The 7,686-nt window shown below is 41.4% G+C and overlaps 1 protein-coding gene across 3 annotated transcripts in view; it reads right to left on the bottom strand.

Annotated features, from left to right (window-relative positions):
* The window catches only part of Rassf6 (Ras association domain family member 6), a 36,677-nt gene extending 29,530 nt beyond the window's left edge, over positions 1 to 7,147 (bottom strand). For 2 of the 3 annotated variants that reach the window (XM_055596464.1, XM_055596477.1), the window contains exon 1: positions 7,098 to 7,147. The gene's annotated coding sequence lies outside the window, so the exon portion shown is untranslated. Of the gene's footprint in view, positions 1 to 6,974 lie in introns of all 3 variants that reach the window. The other variant, XM_055596472.1, reaches the window with a different exon arrangement.
* Positions 7,148 to 7,686: the final 539 nt, after the last annotated feature.

Genomic DNA, 7,686 nt, shown 5'->3' with positions numbered 1-7,686 from the left:
AGGAGGAGGAGGAGGAGGAGGAGGAGGAGGAGGAGGAGGAGGAGGAGGAGAAGAAGAAGAAGAAGAAGAAGAAGAAGAAGAAGAAGAAGAAGAAGAAGAAGAAGAAGAAGAAGAAGAAAGAGTTAGATGCTTATACTATTTAACTAAGAGACAGCTTAAGTCCCTTAGCCTGGCATCTACATTTTCTTTACTTGTTCTCAAATCTATCTTTACAAACCCTCTACTGAAGCATCTCTTCAATGACAGGTCTTGTGTAATGAAATTTCATGCCATCAAGTGTGCCCTCATCTGTTCAGCTTGATCTCAGGCAGTCTTCACCGTGGGTCCAATGTGTCCCAGTTATATGGAGACCCTTATCAAGTCTCCCCACTGCTGCTTTATCGGCACCACTCTAGTTCTGCTATTCTGCTTCCTATATGGTCATTACTGATTTATGTCTCACTTGCGTTTCTATTTTCTTTGTTCAAATCATGGTGTTCTTCTAGTTAAGGGTGTCTCTTTGATGATGGGTCATTGCCCAAGGTCTGTGCCATCTAGGGCTTCTACTAGAAGGGACAAAAATCTAGCAACAGTCCTCTTGATGCTATGCTGCTTTATGGCAAAGACACTATCTGCCTGTGAGCTTAACAGATTCACATGATTTGATGGATTGGGATGTCTGGTTACACAGACCTTGCTCTAGCTTCTAAAAGCCAAGTTTCCCTTTGTCTTTTTTCTTTTTCTTTCTTTTTTTTTTTCATTCTTTGAACCTACATAAAAGCACTGAAGATATCCCACACCAAGATCCCCTGGTGATGATGATGTGGCCCAAACACGATCTTCTCCCTCCTCGATCCACTTAGGAGTTATTTACCCCTAAATCTGTAAATTTGTTTAATTTACCCTGCCCCATGCATCTCCTCCCATTCTTAACATCTGTATTTTGCCAAACCATCCATTTTGTCTGCCTCAAAGAACCATTAGATGATTCTGATTTTTCTCTTCCCCTGATATACTTTCTTCTTAGCCTTTTAAGATGAAACAGCAAGAACAACTTTGCTCTCTTTTCGTGGCACCTCACAGCTCTCAGAGTCTTAGTCTGGTCTGCGGATTTCATTAGGTGCCCTTTAAATACCAGCTGTTTTGAGAGTGTATTCCATCTTCCTCTTCCTAACTATATTTCCAGGTAAATGGATCTGTGAGCTAATCCACTCAGCTTCTGCTAGGATGTGAGTCCCTAGACTCATGCTACCACCCAGTTTTTAGTCTCAGAAGCATCTACTTCCTGGTCCTCAATCGTTTCCTGGATGTTCAATTAAGCACCCAAACTAAGTCTCAGTCTTACTCTTCCTCCCTCCATCCTAAACACATTTGAATCCACGGGTGCGTTCTTTTTGACTGTACTTTTAATATATACCCTGAATTCAGGACCCGGGGCTCCATCTTGCCCACTCTTACATGTGAGGACCCAGAAATCGCCACCTACAAGCCAGATGGCAAATTCTCATCAAATGCTGAGGAGATTCGGAAGTGTGAGGTGCCATGTAATAGCGAAGTGAAAACAAGAAGTGATGCACAGAAGAATCACTGCAGCAGCTTCCCCAGTGGTTCCTTCTCTCTGTATTCATAACAAGTCTGAAATAGCGTTAAGGAAGGCAAACAATCACAGTTAAAGTTTATCATCAGATTGTGATCTGTGCTAAAGTAAGTCGCAGCAGATAGGTTCCTCAGACTCTGGAAGATATAACCTTAGGAAAGAAGGCAGTTGAATAGAATTTAATGGACAAGAATTTAAAAACTGCGTACATAAGTAGGTGTGATAATTGAATAAAAATAATATTGAACATGTATGGCCCTAAATCCGCCTAACATGTTCAGAGAGTTCCAGTAACTAAGGAGTAAGAGAATGTTTGCTAAAATCTCAGTTTTGTTTACTCAGAGAGAGGCATGGGTCTGTACATTCAAACAGTTTCTCTTCTCTGTTTTCCTCGCCTTGTTCACCAAGACTCAGCAAACCAAACCTTATGGCATTCTGATGAAAATCTCAATTAAGATATGATGGGCTTAAGGTCTGAATCAGTTATCTCAAAAGCTCAGGAAGAAAGTGATAGAGTCAGAAGCAGCAGAGATAAAGAGGATGTAGGAAAACAAGGAAGAACCTTCTGAGGTCATTCTTAGGGCGTTCAGTTCTTTGGTGGAACACAATGCCCTACGACTTGAGAAGGAAGATGGTTGCTACCGACACAGGCTTTGCTGGGACAGTGAATCATAGTCACTGCCAGGCCCAGGGGTGAGAATTGATTGACTTAGACTGTGTGTAAAACAAGAGCACTGGTTTAATAAGTTTGGCTATTTACTTTTCCATTTTGCCCATAGGTTGGATTTCAAGAAAGGACAATTTGACAGGGTAATCAAGTCTTAGAGAGGCCTGGAGACAAAGGGCAGGTTTAATTAAGGGGAGCCAGGATGAAGGGTGCCCAGGGAAGTAGAATCATTCCTAGCTGGCAGACAGATCTGGAGCCTTCAGAGTTGGTGACAGACAGCATCAGTGTGTGGGCTGCCCTGGATCCGAGAAAAATAAAGAAGAGCCTTCTGGGGTTCATTTCCTCCAGCTCTGTATTCCTGTTTAGACATGGGCATGCCTGAATTTGCCAGTTACCATAATGAGGCCAGAGGTGAGGGAAGGAGGAAGGGAATTCAAGTCCCCAGTGAATGCAAATACACGTCATTCAAAATACCTTCCAGAGCCCAACCATGGATGACTTTGGTGGTTACTTATTTAAAGGTGGAAATTTTGGTTCACTCCTTTGACCATCCAACCAAATATTTCCTGAGTTTCTTCTCTGAGTGTGCTGGGTATAGAAATGTAGCCTGTGTCTGAATGTACAGCCATGGGTCAGGTTCTTTTAAAAAGAGCAAAATAGAAAATCAAAATAAAACAACATCTCCAGCTTCCCAGGACCTCTCTTGCTTCTGACCTTCTATAATAAATTATCCACAGTGTGATAATCACTTAATTGGTCTCTTTCTTTATTTACCCATACCTCATTTTCCTTAAGTTGATGACAAGAGTCTTCTATTTTTATTACTTCTTCATTTTGTTATTATTACTACTTTCATTTTTCATCATTTGGTGTGATTATATGAAGTGTACACATGAAGAATTCACAAAATATTAAGTATACTTAAACTCAAGGGAAATGTTCAAGTATTAATAACTGAAATTAAGGGCTCTAAGAGGATGAGTGATTTTCCTTTTGATTTTACAAGTATGTTTTAAAAACATATGTAGGAAACTTATAATACAAATGTGCCCACAATAAAAGTAACTAAGAAATAATAATAATCCCAGAAGTATCCCATGGGAAGGGCAACTGTGCATTTTAAATTATGAGATGAGATTACATTAAGGACTTTAAACATGGCATCTTTTTTTTTTCTTTTCAGAGAAAATTGTTCTAGCCTAGAGAAGCAATGAGAATGTACAAATATGTCCTTTGCTGTAAAATAAAGGTACTTTCTCACTGCTCGGAGAATGGAAGAGCAGACCTGCAAGCAATCATCTCTTAGGGGAAATGAGACGTAGCTCTGAGGTAGCATCTGTAACTGCACCCATTATCCATTATTTGAAAGAAGGAAAAGAGTTCATAGAAATATGGTTTCCAAGAAATGCTTGGCTCCACAGTCTTCTCTTCTACAGTGCCTTGTTTGTAGGGATGATTGCTTCAGAATTCAAGGCTGGCTTTAGATCTCTGATCTTCCTTCCTCCACCTCCCAAGTACTGAGAATCTAGGTATGTGTAACCGCAGTTAGTTTTAATTTTATTTTTCAATTTCAACTCTTGAATTTAAGGTAGTATTAAATAGGCTATGACTCAAAAGACTAGACTTCTGTATGAGCATCCTGCTCTTCTCAGTTCATATGAACTGTCACTGGAAATGCCAAATCTCTAAAATCTGCTGCACATTTCCATGGCGTTGATGCAACACACTGAGTTCTTCAGAGTGAGTGCCTTGGGGAGATGAGGAAAGTGGGGTTAGAAGAGGCAAAATGGTGTTCTGGTAATCAATTAGGGACTTCAGGCATCTTGTTTCCTTCAGCCAGAGACTACTGCTGTGGTGGGGTTCAAAAATTCTCTGCTTCAACTGAGGTTCCAAAAGGAAATTCTAAAAGTTGATGTCCTGAAGACCACGACTCACTTTTCCTAATTACTTACTGGCTGCTAAATAATGAACACTTTCTTTTTTGAACGTCCTACTGGCTGGGCCCAGAGTAACAATGAGCATTTCTTCCACACAGCCTTGACTTGTATGTCTGTTTGCTGGAGTCAGTGATGCCGATTGCTGTGGAAACTGCTATCATTGACAGTTTTGAAAGACAGATTCATTTTTGCAAAAGAATAGTTCTCTGCCGTAGATTTTAATGCAAGGGAGATCATTGAGAAGTACTTTTTCAGAAGCTGTGTTTTCGATACTTGGATATTTCATTTTTATTTTGCTAAATCCTATCGTTCTTTTGTATGCTTTTTTTTGAGATTCTCATACATGAATATTGATTCCATTTATCTCATTTCTTCCCACACTCTTCAACCTCTGACTGCTCTCATGCTACCCTCTCTCAAATTCACGATCTGTTCTCCTTTAATTATACATACACATATACACATCTGTAAATATAAACACAAGCTCTGAATTCATTAGTGTCACTTGTATTTTCCAGCTGCCCATTTGATAGAAGACTAACATCCAGAGTGTGGGGAACTATTTAAAAAAAAATCCAAAGAGCCAAGAAAACAAATGAGCGAACCAAAAGATAGGACACAGACTTGTCCTGGTTTGCTCTCTATTGCTGGGATGAGCACCATGACCAAAAGCAATATGGACAGGAAAGGGTTTATTTCTGCTTATAGTTTCTAATCTGTCATGAAGGGAAGTCAGGGCAGGAACTCAAGGCAAAACCCTGTAGACAGGAATTGAAGCAGAGACCAAGGAGAAATGGTCTTTACTTGCTTGTTCTCTATGGCTTGTTAAGCATTATTCATAACAGCCAGGGAAAGAAAATCACCTGCATGTCCTTCATTGATGAATGGATAACATGAATTTTAAAAAAAATTCGAAACTTCCACATGAAGTCTAAATTTGTGTTTCTAAAGTCCCCAAATCATCCAATTACATTGTAATAAAGTAAGTTATACAAGTAAATGGACTGTTAGCAGTAAACATCTAGTTTATTGTAAGTTACTCATTTTAGGAAACTAAAGTAAGAGCTGAGTATATAACATTAAATGCTATGTTATTTGAACTATATAATGGTATTTGCAATTAGAAAAGTTCATTATTTCCTAAACACCCTGGTTATTTTTCTCTCTGGTTGAATAAAATATTCTATAATTTGTAATAAAGGGATATACACCTTAGAAACAGCAGATAAGTCTATACGTATAGCATATAAGTTAATGAGGAAGACAGTTTTTATGGGGTAAAAGAGATTAATCTCAATATTAAAATATTAAATATAGGCAAATAGATTTATCTTAATTAGGCACTTTTCTTTATATTGATATATCTTTTAGGAAATATAAAATCAAATACTTTAAACTGTATCCAGCAGTTTCTATTCAACATAGTAGATGAAAAAATGTTTAGTTAGTATTCTAATTTAGTCTAAATAAATTTGATTATTTTATAAGCTAAACTGTGCTCAATAGTCACTGTTAGATCCTAGAAGACAGCCGCACAATTGTTTGGCTCTAGAATTCTACCCATTCTTCAGTCACTATCTAATTAAAAATGCATTGGGAAATTCAGATTCTAGAATGGAAAAGAAATACTTAAGACAATGATGATTTTCGTTGCAAACCACTTAGCAACATTCACAAAACTAACAGCAAGAGCCAGGAAAGTACGCATTACGAGACACTTCATAAAATGAAACCACTTGTCATTTAAGCTGTAGATTTAGAGACTGACAAGGCACAGGGACCAGACAGTTAGAATACAAATGAAAGTCACCGTCATTTGATTGTAAATTCAGTATGTGTTACAACGGAAGGGCTTGGCCCAGATGGGCTAATTTGATGGAAATCATTCAAGTGCAGTCTTTAGTGTGAAATTTAAAGGCCAGGCCTTTAAATGAGGTACATAGTAATTTTCCCACTTACAGGTGTTTTCATTTCCCCGGAAATAAGCACGAGTTTCACCAAATAAAAATGAATAACATAGAAGTTTAAACTGGCCACCAGGTTCGCTAAACACTTGAAGGTGACCGAGAAGCTAGCCAGTGCCAGCAAGTGTTGACAAAAAGGTGCCATTTATGGTGCGCCTGCCAACTGCCTAATCCCCTAAATCCCCATCTGACACACAGTATCATCCCTGCTTTATGGACAGCAGACTTTTGAGGCTTAGATACGGGAAGTAACTTTCAAAGTGGCAAACTAGTAAATAACAAATCTTGACTCTGTGACTCCCCAGGTTCAGAATCTTGGTGTCTGCGAAAATACGGTAATTGTAACCTTGTCTGGTGAGGTCTTCCTTATACCCCAAATCCTCTCCAGCGACTGGAGGGTGATTTGCCTCGAGGAAAGAAATATTTCACTGAACCCTCCAGTCAAAGGATCTCTTCCTTGCGATGTGGTCATTTAATGCCCACTTTAAACGCAAGAAGATGCAGCCCAGGTAAAGTCAATGAGCTGGTGCTTTGGGAAAGGGAGGGCAGGGTGGTCTCCCTGCTCCAAATCCCGTCCCCCTCCCCCTTCCTCTCTCCCACCCTCCCCACAAACTTACCTTGTCCAGGAAAGACTATTCTGAGAAGGATTATGATTTAAGGCCAACTCATACCAGCGTTGAGGTTGCACTTAAGCTCGTACCCATTTACCCTTACTAAGGATGGACTGGGCTTTCTAAGGACCTGCTCTCAATCGGCCCCCCGCCCCCGCCCAGTCTCGGGTATGTGTGTGTGGATTGAGTGGGGCTTTCCCCCTCCACTCCCAAGTTCACCTGCTGTTATCACGCGGGGCAGATCTTGTGATCCAGCAACGCGGAGCCTGAGGTGGCCAGCGTCCCTGGCCGTCGTGGGCAGGAGTTGCTGCCCATGGGAGTCCCAGCGTCCTTGTCACTCACCTGCTCACTCACGCGCTCCGGGCTGGAACCGGCCCCACACTGCTGTCCCCCGGCGCAGTTAGCAGGTCCCAGCGGCGGTTAATTATTACCAGCTCGTCCACCGAGGGGTGTGAGCAGCCCGAGCCACGCCCAGCGCCTCTGTGCGCATTGGGAGTGTCGACTCTCTCCTCCTAGCCCGCGGGCAGGTATACCTCTCTCTGACGCGGTTCTCCGAAGTGGGCTGACGTCGGGGACCTTCGTCGCCTGATCTTCGCCGGCCACCTGTGCTGCAGATAAACGACACCAGCTAGGACCCCCTGCGTTTTGTTTTTGAAAAGCGATTTCACCTTTCAGCTGGAGATTTCTTACTTTTCTTTCCCTTGCTCTTGGCTTCCCCCATTCCTTGCCAGCACCTTTGCACCCAAGACATCCCCCCCCCCCACACCCTTAGGGTGCGCCAGAACCTCCCAGGAGGCTTGCAACACCAGGGAATGTGCCTGGCCTGACCATCTTACTTAGTGGGTCTTGGGTAGACATGCTGTTGTTATTCTTTTATTTATCCCAGAAGCGTCCAGTAGCCAGCAATTCATCTACCGAATTGGGTGTGGGA

Source organism: Psammomys obesus, unplaced genomic scaffold, assembly GCF_907164565.1.
Source record: "Psammomys obesus unplaced genomic scaffold, mPsaObe1.curated_primary_1811, whole genome shotgun sequence".
Classification (NCBI taxonomy): Eukaryota; Metazoa; Chordata; class Mammalia; order Rodentia; family Muridae; genus Psammomys; species Psammomys obesus.
This window is presented reverse-complemented; position numbering and strand designations above follow the sequence as displayed.